We start from the raw sequence: 13,747 nt of genomic DNA on the forward strand, positions 1-13,747 counted from the left end.
TGAGGCAGGAGAATCACTTGAACCCAGGAGGTGGATGTTGCAGTGAGCCAAGATCATGACACTGCACTCCAACCTGGGTGATAGAGTGAGACTCCGCCTAAAAAAAAAAAAAAAAAAACCTCTCAAAGTGGGATACGTTTGCAAGGTATTTTTGTTGTTGTTGTTGTTGTTTTGGGGACAGAGTCTCACTCTATCGCCCAGGCTGGAGTGCAGTGGCACAATCTCAGCTCACTGCATCCTCTGCCTACAGGGTTCAAGTGATTCTCCTGCCTCAGCCTCCTGAGTAGCTGGGACTACAGGAGCACACCACCATGCCCTGCTAATTGTTTGTATTTTAGTAGAAATGGGGTTTCACCATGTTGCTCAGGCTGGTCTCAAACTCCTGAGCTCAGGCAATCTGCTCACCCTGGCCTCCGAAAGTGCTAGAATTCCAGGCATGAACCATTGCACCTGGCCTGCAAAGTGTTTTTGGAGTTGAAGCTTTGGGGTGTGATCCAGTACGTAGCATTTAGGCTTTATTGATCAACTGGTAGACTCTTGCTCGGTTCTGTGGCTCCCGTATGTTTCCTAATAATTGCAGCCACATTCCCTCTCAATGCTTTGAAAATGTGGTTTCCTCTCCCCTTCGAGTGTTGGTTGTTGATCACTGCTTGGCACTCCTAGGCTGCCCACTGTATCTCTGGGGTGATGTCAGTCTTTGTTTCTTCCCCAACTTGGAGGCAGCAGAGGAATAGGCCTTAGTAGTGGTTGTGGCCAAGGGTCTTTTCTTGTCCCCCAGGGGCTCCACCCAGAGGGATGCAGATCAGCAATTACTCAGTGCAATCAGCCCAGGATGGAGAGTGGGCCCAAGCCAGGGGTACCCTGTCTGGTGATAAGCAGTGGAAGGTATGTGGGACCAGTGGGAGACAGACTGGCATCCTCTCCTTGGGTCAACTGCAGCTTGTTGGAGTGTGGATAAGCACTTGGGGCCTTTGCTCCTTGTTTGTCCGAAGATGGCAAGGGCAGTTTTACTGTAGAGGCAGTAGCAGAGAGGCTTTCAGTTGCCCCTGGAGACTCTGTTCAGGGAGTTGTCGAGTTGCTACTGGCTCAGTAGCTCTGGCGCAGGGCTGGCTGGAGGCCAGGTGTGGAAGACCTGCCTGGTGAGGAGCTACAGGAGTGGGCACCCATGTAACAGTCTGGCCATTTTTCTTTAGGGCTTCTTCAGTATGCTGGAGGCCTGCTCCAGTCCCTAGTCACCTCAGATTTTCTAGTACCTGGAGGTATCTCCTGAAGGATGAAAAGCAGCAAAGATGGCAGCCTGCCCCTTCCTCTGGGAGCTCTGTCCTAGGGAGGTACAGACCTGTTGCCTACCAGAATGCATCTGACGGAGGTGGCTGGAGATCCCGGTTGGAAGGTCCTGCCCATTGAGAAGGCATGGGATCAGGGAGCTGCTTAAAAATGCAGTCTGGCCATGTTTTCATAAATCAGCTGTGCTATGCTGGGGATCCACCTCAGCTCTCCATTGCCATGGACACCCCAAAGCCTGAAGGCTGGAATGGCTAAGTCACCCAAACAGCAAAGATGGTGGCGTGATCCTCCCCTCAGGACCTCCAACACAGGGGGATTTCAAACCTCTGTCAGGCAGAAAACACTGGTGAGGGTAGCTGGAGACCCCGGTTGGGAGGCCCCACCTGGTGATAAGGAAGGGGATCAAGGACTCACTTTAAAAAGCAGTCTGGCAACGTTTTTGCAGAGCAGCTGTGCTGTACTGGGGTACCACTTCCACCCCTGATCAGCTTGGGCTCTCCAAAGCTGGAAGGTTGGAATCGCTAAGTTGCCCAAACAGCAAAGGTAGCAGGCCACCCCTCCCTCTGGGATGTCCATCCCAGGGAAGTTTCAAATATCCGTTGGCCAGATAATACTGCCGAAGGTGGCTGGAGACGCTGGTTGGGAGGTCTGGCCCAGTGAGGAGGAATGGAACAGGGACACGCCTTAAAAAGCAGCCTGGCCACATTTTCATAGAGCATCTGTGTTGTGCTGGAGGATCCGTTCCATCCTGGTCAGCTCAGACTCTCCAAAGCCCAAAGGCTGGAATGGCTAAGTTGCTCAAACAGCAAAGATGACAGCTCACCTCTCCTTCTGGGAGCTCTGTCCCAGGGAGGTTTCAAAATTCTGTCTGCCAGAGAACACTGGCAGGGGTAGCTGGAAGCCCTGGTTTGGGCGTCCCACCCAGACAGGAGGAACAGGATCAGAGACCGACTTTACAAAAGCAGTCTGGCCATGCTTTCATAAAGCAGCTGTGCTGTGCAGCGGTACTGCCTCCACCCCCAGTTGGCTGGGACTCTCCGAAGCCCAAAGGCTGAAATGACTAAGTCGCCCAAACAGCAAAGATGGCAGCCTTCCCCTCCCACTGCGAGCTCTGTTTCAGGGAGGTGCAATGCTGCTGGTGGCTGGCTGGAATTCCAAGCCAGTGGGTCTTATCCTATGAGGTGCCATGGAAGTGGGGCCTATAGACTGTCACTGCTCAGCCCCCTGGATTCAGCCTCTTTCCTACGGGTATGTACACTTGTCTCATCTCCTGCTTTGCCAGAGTTGCAGCTGCTTTTAATGGGAGTCCAGGAAAGCCCAGGTATCTAAAGCTCCTGGTTCTCCACACATTCCTGAGCAGTTGCTCTGCTGAGACTCCACGTAGCTCTATCTGTCAGACTGAAGACCCTAATGGAGTGGGTTCATGAGGGGATCTCCTGACCTGAGGGTTGCAAAGATCCATGGGCAAAGCATGGGTTCCCATGGTTGCACATTCCCTGGGTTGGGGAGGCTCCCCTGGCTCCATGTCACTCCTGGGTGTGCCATCATCCTGCTTTGCTTTTCTTCATTCTCCATGGATCAAGTTGTTTCCTTGGTTAGTCCCACTGAGAGTACCTGGATGTTTCAGTTGAAGGTGCTGAATTTACTCGCCCCTTCCGTTCCTCTCCATGAGAGCCATGCACACTAGCGACCTCTAGTCAGCCACCTTGGCCACCCTTCTCCTCATGATGCATCTTGAAGAACTAGGAAAGCAAGACTACACCAAACCAAAGGAGAAAAAAAGAAATAATAACGATCAGAGCAGAAATAAATGAAATTGACATGAAGAAAACAATACAAGAGATTAATGAAACAAAAAATTGGTTTATTGAAAAGATAAATAAAATTCACAAACCTTTAGCCAGACTAAGAACAAAAGAGAGAAGACCCAAATAAATAAAATCAGATATGAAAAAGAGACATTAAAACTGATTCTCCAGAAATTCAAAGATCATTAGAGGCTATTTTATTGGCATATCAGCAACTATATGCCAATAAATTGGAAAATCTGAAAGAAATGGATAAATTCCTAGATACATACAACCTACCAAGATTGAACCAGGAAGAAATCAAAAACCTGAGCAGACTAATAAGAAGATTGAAGCTATAATGAAAAGTCTCCCACCAAAGAAAAGTCTGCAACTTATCGACTTCACTGCTGAATTGTACCAAACCCTTAAAGAATAACTAATACCTATATCCAGTTTTATAGTTTTTGGTTTTATGTTTAAATCTTTAATCCAAATTAAGTTAATTTTGTATATGTTGTAAGGAAGGGGTCCAGTTTCAATCTTCTGCTTTTGGCTAGCCGGTTACCCCAGCACTGTATATTGAATAGGGAATCTTTTCCCAGTTGCTAGTTTTTATAAGGTTTCTCAAAGACCAGATAGTTGTAGATGTGCAGCCTCATTTTTAGGTTCTCTATTCTGTTCCACTGGTCTATATATCTGTTTTTGTACTAGTACCATGCTGTTTTGGTTACTGTAGCCCCATAGTGTAGTTTGAAGTCAGGTAGTGTGATGCCTCCAGCTTTGTTCTTTTGTGTAGATTGCCTTCGCTATTCAGGCACTTTTTTTTATTTGGCTCCATATGAGATTTAAAATAGTTATTTCTAGTTATTTGAAGAATATCTATGATAGTTTAGTGGGAATAGCATTGAATCTACAAATTGCTTTGGGCAGCGTGGCCATTTTAACAATATTGATTCTTCCTATCCATGAGCATAGAATGTTTTTCCATTTGCTTGTGTCATCTCTGATTTCTTTGAGCAGTGTTTTATAGTTCTCCTTGTAGAGATCTTTCAACTCCCTGGTTAGCTGTATGCCTAGGTATTTTATTCTTTGTGTGGGAATTGTGAATGGGATTGCATTCCTGACTTGGCTCTCAGCTTGACTGTTGATTCATAGGAATGTTAGTGAATTTTGCACATTGATTTTGTATCATAATACTTTGCTAAAGTTGTTTATCAGCTGAAGGAGCTTTTGGACTGAGACTATGGGGTTTTCTATATATAGAATCATGTCATCTGATACACCAAAAATAATCACAAAAGCAAAAACTGACAAATGGGATCTAATTAAACTAAAGAGTTTCTGCACAGCAAAGGAAACTATCAACAGAATAAACAAAAAACCTACAGAATGGGAGAAAATTTTTGCAAACGATGCATCTGACAAAAGTCTAATATCCAACATCTATAAGGAACATCAACAAATTTACAAGAAAAAAATCAAACTACCCCATTAAAAAGTAGACAAAGGACATGAACAGACACTTTTCAGGAAGGCATACAAGTGGCCAACAATCATGAAAAGAAGCTCAACATCACTCATCATTAGAGAACTGATGCACAGGCAATCTTTCAAAGCAAAAAATGATCAAAAACTTCTGCACAGTAAAGGAAATAATCAATAAATTGAAGAGACAACCCACAGAATGGGAGAAAATATTTGCAAATTATCAACCTGACAAGAGATTAATAACCATAACATATAATGAACTCAAACAACTCTACAGGGAACAATCTAATAACCTGATTTTAAAATGGGCAAAAAAATCTGAATAGACATTTCTAAAAAGAAGACACACAAATGGCAAACAGATATTTGAAAAAGGTGCTCAACATCACTGATCATCAGAGAAGTGCAAATCAAAATTACAATTAGCTATCACCTTACCCCAGTTAAAATAGCTTCTATCTACAAGACAGGCAATAACAAATGCTGGCGAGGATGTGGAGAAAAGGGAACCCTTGTACATTACTGGTGGGAATGTAAATTTGTACATCCACTATGAAGAACAGTTTGGAGATTCCTCAAAAAACTAGAAATAGAGCTACCATATGATCCAGCAATGCCACTACTGGTATATATCCAAAAAAAAAGGAAATCAGTATATCAAAGAGATATCTGCACTTTCATGTTTATTGCAGCACTATTACCTGAGTGTCCATCAACAGTTAAATGGATAAACAAAATGTGGTACATATACACAATGGAATACTATTCAGCCATAAAAAAATAATGAGATCCTGTAATTTGCAACAACGGGGACAGAATTGAAGGTTATTATGTCAAGTGAACGATGTTAGGCACAGAAAAACCAACTTCACATGTTCTCAGTAATCTGTGGAGGCTGAACATTGAAACAATTGAATTTATAGAGATAGAGAGTAGAATGATGGTTATCACAGGACAGAAAGCGTAGCTGGGGTGGGGGTGGTCAATATAATTAGACAGATATATAAAATATAATTAGAATGAATAAGATCTGGTATTTAATAGCACAAGAGAGTGACTACAGTCAATAATAATTTATTGTACATTTTTAAATACCTAAAAGTACAATTGGATTGTTTGTAACACAAAGAATGGATAAATGCTTGAGGTGATGGATACACCATTTACTCTGATATGATTTTTACACACTGTATGTCTGTATCAAAATATCTCATGTACCCTATAAACATATATGTCTACTATGTGCCCACAATACTTTTTTTAAAAAAAAAAAAAAAAAGAAAGGAAAATAGGCAGTGACTAGCACGTATTTCCAAGATACCTGACTCTATGGGGTCTTTGTGCCTTTCGTGGCCTTTGAACTATTTACAACTCTGTAACTTATAGATGACTGATAGCAGTGCAAATTATTCTTGTCCAGAGACTGCAAATGAATTATTTTTGATGGTGTTTCAGTTGATTTTCCTCTGCTGGTGTTGAAGAAGCCAGTTTTACATTTTTGAAGCAAATTCATTTAAGTATTCCTGATGGCTCATGTGGCCCAATACATGTCTGTACTAGATTCTCCTTTGAATCTGTTTTGGTTTTTATAGCATCTTACTAGTTCCCTCATTAATAAATGAGTTAAATAAAGTATTTGACTTGTGTTTATATTTGTATAAGATACAACATTTTTCCTTTAAAAATATATATTTTTCTATTGGATGATGGGAGAGGCTTCCAGGCATAGGGAATAATGATGTGTTTTTAAGATATGATAACGAGAAAGAACATGGTATGCTGGTAGCAGAAGAGGCACAGGAGTAGTAGAGAGGTGGGCTACAAAGATAAGCATAATTTAGGTCACAAGGGCCTTGTGATGTAATGAAAGTTTAAAAATATATTATCTTAACAGCTAATATCAGAATTCCTCTTAGGAAGGTTACTATACTTTTTGAGGCAATACTTGGAATGCTGCGTGGTGATAGAACACGAGGCATGAAAGTCAGCAGGGATCAAGGTAAACATTTTAGGAGGTGGCTAAAGAAAGCCACCTAAAACAAAGAAAGACATTTGTTTTAGCTCCTGAAAAGGGAGGAGAGAAAGAGAATCAGAAATATGATGTGCAATTCAGACCATGTAAGATGAAGAGTCAGTAAAAATGGTGTTGAAGTAGCCAAAAAGCATTTCAAAAAAGCAATGCCTAAAGCTCAACTTGACATTTTTTGCATTGTCACAACATAAACCCTTTCAAAATTAGCTTTGTGTCGGTGGATTTTATGGGCATATTCTAGGGGATTCTGTGATGTTTGTAGAACTTAAAAAGGAACAGAATTACATATCTCAGTTGCTGCAGAGTCCCAACCCACTAAAACCTGAGCCCAGAAGTAGGGGTGCTAACGCAAAAGGTTCTCCCTACAGACACACAGAAATCTTAGGTAGAAACCAAGATTTCCTCGTGTTTGGAATGACCTTATTTAGCTCTCAATGGGTAATAGATGACATGTGAGTTACACAAACCAAGCATAATGAATTTCAGCTTAGTCTTGAAAATGACAGAGAGCCACTGAGGTGGCTGGAGTGTTGAGATATGACATGAGAACAAGGGCAATGACTTGAGAACAAGGGCAATGAAGTGCTGACTTGGAGTGAGGAGAGCAACAAGAGAAGAGTGGCAAATTACAGAACATCTTATTTTGTAATGGGCAAAAACAAAAAAAACAAAAAAAAAACCTTTACATGGGGACCTTAAAAATAAACTCATAAAACTCAGGACACAGAGCAAAGCTGTGATTGGTAAAGTAATGGGGAGAAGACCAGACAGTGGTTTGGATCACCAACTCATTGTTTCACACTTCTAGTTTCTACTAGAGGGAAAGTCTAAAATTAGCTTCTCAAATATTATCAGCATTTAAGAAGTAATATCAGTACTAGTGCAGGAGAAAATGGGAAATGATGTGTGAACAGCTTCTAGGGAGTGTTGACATTTTTAAAGAAATGGTTCAGGGAAGGACCATCTTTCTTATCAACTACAAACTCTTTTTGAGGATCAACCTATATTGAAACACTTTGACAGATACAGTTGTTTAAGAGCCCACTCAGTACTGCAGAGCAAAGGAGAAAAAATAATTCTATTAGTTCGTTCTTACACTGCTATAAATAAACCTGAGACTGGGTAACTTATAAAGAAAGAAGGTTTAATTGGCTCATGGTTCTGCAGGCTGTACAGGAAGCATAGTAGCTTCTGCTTCTTGGGAGAACTCAGGAAGCTTTCAATCATGTCAGAAGGCAAAGGGGAAACAAACACATGACATGGCCAGAGCAGGAAGAAGAGAGAGTGAGTGGGGAAGGTGCTGCACACTTTTAAACAACCAGATCTCATGAGAACTCCCTCACTATCACAAGAACAACACCAAATGGATGGTGCTAAACCACTCATGAGAAATCCACCTCCAGGGTCCCACCTCCAACAGTGGGGACTAGAATTTGACATGAGATTTGATGGGGACACAGATCCAAACCATATTATTCCACCCCTGGGCCCCCTAAATCTCATGTTCTTCTCACATTGCAAAATATAATCATCCCTTCTCAACAGTCCCCCAAAATCTTAACTCTTTTCTGCATTAACTCAAAAGTACAAAGTCTCATCTGAGACAAGGATACTCCCTTCCACATATGAGCCTATAAAATGAAAAACAAAATAGTTACTTTCAACATACAATGGGGGTATAGGCATTGGGTAGGTACTCCCATTCCAAAAGAGAGAAATCCACCAAAAGAAAGGGGCTACAAGTCCCATGCAAGTCCAAAACCCAGCAGGGCAGTCATTATATCTTAAAGCTCCAAAATAATTTCCTTTGACTCCATGTCCCATATCTAGGACATACTTATGCAAGGGATGAGCTCCCAAGGCCTTAGGAAGCTCTGCCCCTGTGGATCTGCAGGGTGTAGCCCCTGCAGCTGCTTTCATGGGATGGCACTGAATGCCTGCAGCTTCTCCAGATGCATGGTGCAAGCTGTCAGTGGACACCATTCTGGGGTCTGGAGGATGATGGCACTCTTCTCACAGCTCCAGTAGGCAGTTCCCCAGTGGGGACTCTGTTGTGGGATGCTCCAACACCACATTTACCCTCCACACTATCCTAGTAGAGGTTCTCCATGAAGGCTCCACTCTTGCAACAGGCTTCTGCCTGGACATTCAGGCTTTTCCGTACATCCTCTGAAATCTAGGCAGAGGTGCCCAAGCCTCAACTCTTGCACTTTCCCCCCCACCCCACAGGTTTAACACCATGTAGAAGCTCCCAAGTCTTACAGTTTGTATCCTCTGAAGCAGCAGCCCAAACTGTACCTGGGCCCTTTGAGCTATGGCTGAAGCTGGAGTGGCTACAATGCAGGGACCAGGGTCCTGAGGCTGTGCAGGGTAACCAGGGTCATGGGCCTGGCCCACAAAACCATCCTTCCCTCCTAGGCCTCTAGGCCTGTGATAGGAGGGGCTGCTGCAAAGATTTCTGAAATGCCTTCCAGGCCTTTTCCCCATTGTCTTGGCAATTAGCAATTGGCTGTTTTTTACTTACACAAATTTCTAAAGCCTGTTTGAATTCTTCCCCTGAAAATGGGCTTTTCTTTTCTTACCACATGACCAGGCTGCAAATTTTCCAAACTTTTGCTCTACTTCCCCTTTAAACATAAGTTTAAACATAGTTTGATTTTTTGCTCACACATATAAGCATAGACTGTTAGAAGCAGGAAGACCACATCTTGAACACTTTGCTGCTTACAAATTTCTTCCACCAGATACCGTAAATCGTCACTCTCAAGTTCAAAGTTCCACAGATCCCTAGGGCAGGGGCACAAAGCAGCCAAATTATTTGCTAAGGCATAACAAAAGTGACCTTTACTTTAGTTCTCAATAAGTTCCTCATTTCTACCTGAGACCTTATCAGCCTGAACTTCACTATCCATATCACTACTAGCATTTTGGTCATAACCACTCAACCAGTCCCTAGGAAGTTCCAAATATTCCTTCATTTTCCTGTCTTCTTCTAAGCCCTCCACACTCTTCCAATTTCTGCTCATTATCCAGTTCCAAAGTCACTTTCACATTTTCAGGTATCTTTATAGCAAAGACCCACTCCTCAGTACCAATTTTCTTCATTAGTCAGTTCTCGTATTATTATAAAAAAAAACCTGACACAGGTAATTTATAAAGAAAAGAGGTTTGGCCAGGCACAGTGGCTCATGGCCAGCACTTTGGGAGGCCAAGGCAGGCAGATCACAAGGTCAGGAGCTCGAGACCATCCTGGCTAACGCAGTGAAACTCTGTCTCCACTAAAAATACAAAAAATTAGATGGGTATGGTGGTGGGTGCCTGTAGTCCCAGCTGCTCGGGAGGCTGAGGCAGAAGAATGGCATGAACCTGGGAGGTGGGGAACTTGCAGTGAGCCAAGATTGCACCACTGCACTCCAGCCTGGGTGACAGAGCGAGACTCCGTCTCAAAAAAAAAAAGAGAGAAAAGAAAAGAGGTTTAATTGGCTCGCATAATGCTGGCATCTGCTCAGTTTCTGGGGAGACCTCTAGAAACTTACAATCATGGTGGAGGGGAAAGGAGGAGTGAGACATCTCACATGGCAGGAACAGGAGCAAAAGACGTGTGCGGGTGGTACTACAGACTTGTAAACAACCAGATCTCATGATAATTCACTCACTCACTCTCATGAGAACAGCACCAAGAGGATGGTGCTAAAACATTCATGAAGGAGCACCCCCATGATCCAATCACCTCCCACCAGGCCACACCTCCAACATTAGGGATTACAATTCAACATGAGATTTGGGTGGGGACACAAATCCAAACCATATCAATAATGTTTTATTGGACTCAGGTTAAAACGCGGTTGAGAATATGAGCTTGGGGGTCAAACAGAATCCAACTTAAAAACGAGTTCTACAACTTACTGGTGATGTGATCTGGGCAAGTTACATAACCTCTCTGTGCCTGTTTTCATCTAGAAATAAAAGGTAAGGCCAGGCGTGTTGGCTCACACCTGTAATCCCAATTACCGAGGCAGGTGGATCGCTTAAGGTCAGGAGTTTGAGACCAGCCTGGCCAACATAGTGAAACCCAGTCTCTACTAAAACACAAAAATTAGCTGGGCATGGTGGCACATGCCTGTAATCCCAGCTACTCAGGAGGCTGAGGCAGGAGAATCACTTGAACCCGGGAGGCAGAGGTTGCAGTGAGCTGAGATCATGCCACTGCACTCCAGCCTGGGCAACAGAGCAAGACTCTGTCTCAAAAAAAAAAAAAAAAGAAAAAGGTTAGGCACGGTGGCTCATGCCTGGAATCCTATCACTTTGGGAGGCCAAGGCAGGTGGATCACCTGAGGTCAGGAGTTCAAGACCAGCCTGCCCAACATGGAGAAACCCCGTATCTACTAAAAATACAAAATTAGCCGGGCGTGGTGGCACATGCCTGTCATCTCGGCTACTCAGGAGGCTGTGGCAGGGGAATTGCTTGAACCTGGGAGGCAGAAGTTGCAGTGAGCCAAGATCACACCATTGCACTCCAGCCTGGGCAACAAGAGCAAAACTCTATCTCAAAAGAAAAAAAAAAAAGAGTTAATACAATAATTTTCTTAAATGAGTAATAAGGATTAAACAACAGTAATAATCATGGCTAAGTACTTAGACAATGATAGCTTATTATAGCACGTAATATTTTCCACACTGTGTAGCATTTATATGTACTTTTTAATCCCCATTAAGAATTCTGTAATGCAGATACTATTATCATCCTGATTCTACAGAGGAGATGATGCATGTAAAGTGCTTACACAATGAATACCACATAGCACATGATCAATAAATATTCCATGTTATTACAGATGAGCTTGATGTTAGAAAGTACAGTTTGGATAAGAAGGACCAAAGATCACCTCATGACATTTTCTACATTGGACAAGTGCATAGTAATAATCTATCACCTGGGACACTCTACCTAGTAGCTTGCTAGTGGAAAAATTTTCTCAGCCTCTTCTATAATAACCTTACAATTTTGTATCTATTTAGTATGCAATAGGAGCAATTAGAGACTTCTGTAGAGCAATGGCATGATCAAATCATGTTAAAGAAGATTGATTTGTCAAGAGTAGGTATAATGAATAGGAGTGAGGAGAGGGGAGGCATAGAAACCAACTAGGAAATTAATATTACTGCTGGCAAGAAATTTGACAATAAAATAGGAATAGGAGTCTTGATGAGAGATTTTAGAAGTTTTGCTTATCTGTACATCAGGAATAATGGTCTGTAGTTCTCTTTCCTTGTAATGCTTTTGTATAGTTTTGGCATCAGAATAATGCTGGCCTTATTAAATGAGTTGGGAAATATTCCCTCTTCTGTAAGGAATAGTTTTCTGGAAGAGATTATGTGGAATTGGTATTACTTCTGATTGTCACACATTTTACCTATATGCATGTTATAAAACCCTCAATACACTGATGTTGTTTTTGTTTAAAAAGTCAATTATCTTTATAAGAGATTTAAAAAATGATTAAAACTCTCATATATTTATTAACAAAGTTACCACTTATAGTGCTTTTTATTCTTTTGTGTAAATCTGTATTTCTACCTGGTGTCACTTCCTTCCAGTATGAAAATGTTAACATTTCTTGTAGTGAAGATATATGCTGGTAATAAATTATTTAAGTTTTTGTCTGTCTGAAAAGGTCTTTATTTTGCCTTCATTTTTAAAAGATATTTTTGCTGGATATAAAATTCTAGGTGGCAGGTTTTTTTCTCCATTCTGCACTGTAAAGATTATCCCACTGTCTTCTTATTTTCATTGTTTCCAATGAAAAATCTGATGTCATCTTTATCTTTTTTATCTGACTGCTTTTAAGATTTTCTCTCTATGACTAGTTTTGAGAAATTTGATTATTATGTGCCTTAATGTCATTGTCTTCATGTTTGTTGAGCTTTGGGCTCATTGAGCTTCTTGGACCTGTGGATTTATAGCTTTCATCAAATTTGGAAAATATTTGGCCATTCTTTTTCTAAATATTTGCCTCTGTCCTACATCTCTATTTCAGGGAATCCAATTACATATATATTAGGCCACTGAAATTGTCTCACAGCTCACGGCTCTTTTCATTTAAAATAAATTATTTCTGATTTATTTTGAATACTTTTTATTGCTATATGTCCAAGTTCATTCATCTTTTCTTATGTAATTATAGTCTACTGTTAATCCTATCCAGGGTCTTTTTCATCTCAGACATTGCAGTTTTCATCTCTCGAAGTTTGGGTTGGATCTTTTTTATATCTTCACATACCTACTTATCTCTTTGTATGTACACAAAATGTTTACAATATCTTTTAGTGTCTTTATCTGTTAGTTCTAAAATCTGTATCATTTCTTGCTTCTTTGCAAGAAATTTTTGATTGGATATCAGACATGTTAAATTTTATCTGCTGCTTTTTGTCCAACATCTTAGCAAGGCTGTGTTTGCCACTGCTCTCTGAGCTTTGCAATGCGCTCAAGAACAACAAGAAGAAAGATGCTGGAAAGTTGGCCAAGAAAGACAAAGACCCAGTGAACAAATCCAGGGGCAAAGCCAGAAAGAAGAAGTGGTCCAAAGGCGAAGTTCAGGACAAGCTCAGTAACTTAGTCTTGTTTGACAAAGCTACCTATAACAAACTCTGTAAGGAAGTTCCCAAATATAAACTTATAACCACAGCTGTGGTCTCTGAGAGACTGAAGATTCGAGGCTCCCTGGCCAGGGCAGCCCTTCAGGAGCTCCTTAGTAAAGGATTTATCAAACTGGTTTCAAAGCACAGAGCTCAAGTAATTTACACCAGAAATACAAAGGGTGGAGATGCTCCAGCTATTGGTGAAGATGGACGAATAGGTCCAACCAACTGTTCATTTGGAAAAATAAAACTTTATTAAATTAAAAAAAAAAAACCTGCTTAGGTGTTGGATATTTTTATATTCCCATAGGTATTCTTGAACTTTGTTCTAGGATGCTGGTATCTTACTTGAAAATAATTTTTAGTCTTGCTTTTAAGATGTTAGGTGAGCCGGGCGCGGTGGCTCAAGCCTGTAATCCGAGCACTTTGGGAGGCCGAGACAGGCGGATCACGAGGTCAGGAGATCAAGACCATCCTGGCTAACACGGTGAAACCCCGTCTCTACTAAAAA

At 41.6% G+C, this 13,747-nt stretch overlaps 1 pseudogene; it reads left to right on the plus strand.

Annotated features, from left to right (window-relative positions):
- The first annotated feature begins 13,000 nt into the window (after positions 1 to 13,000).
- Positions 13,001 to 13,495, plus strand: LOC105509481 (annotated as a pseudogene).
- The last annotated feature ends 252 nt before the right edge of the window (positions 13,496 to 13,747 follow it).

The sequence above is a fragment of the Colobus angolensis genome, unplaced genomic scaffold (genome assembly GCF_000951035.1).
Source record: "Colobus angolensis palliatus isolate OR3802 unplaced genomic scaffold, Cang.pa_1.0 Scaffold100, whole genome shotgun sequence".
Lineage (NCBI taxonomy): Eukaryota > Metazoa > Chordata > Mammalia > Primates > Cercopithecidae > Colobus > Colobus angolensis.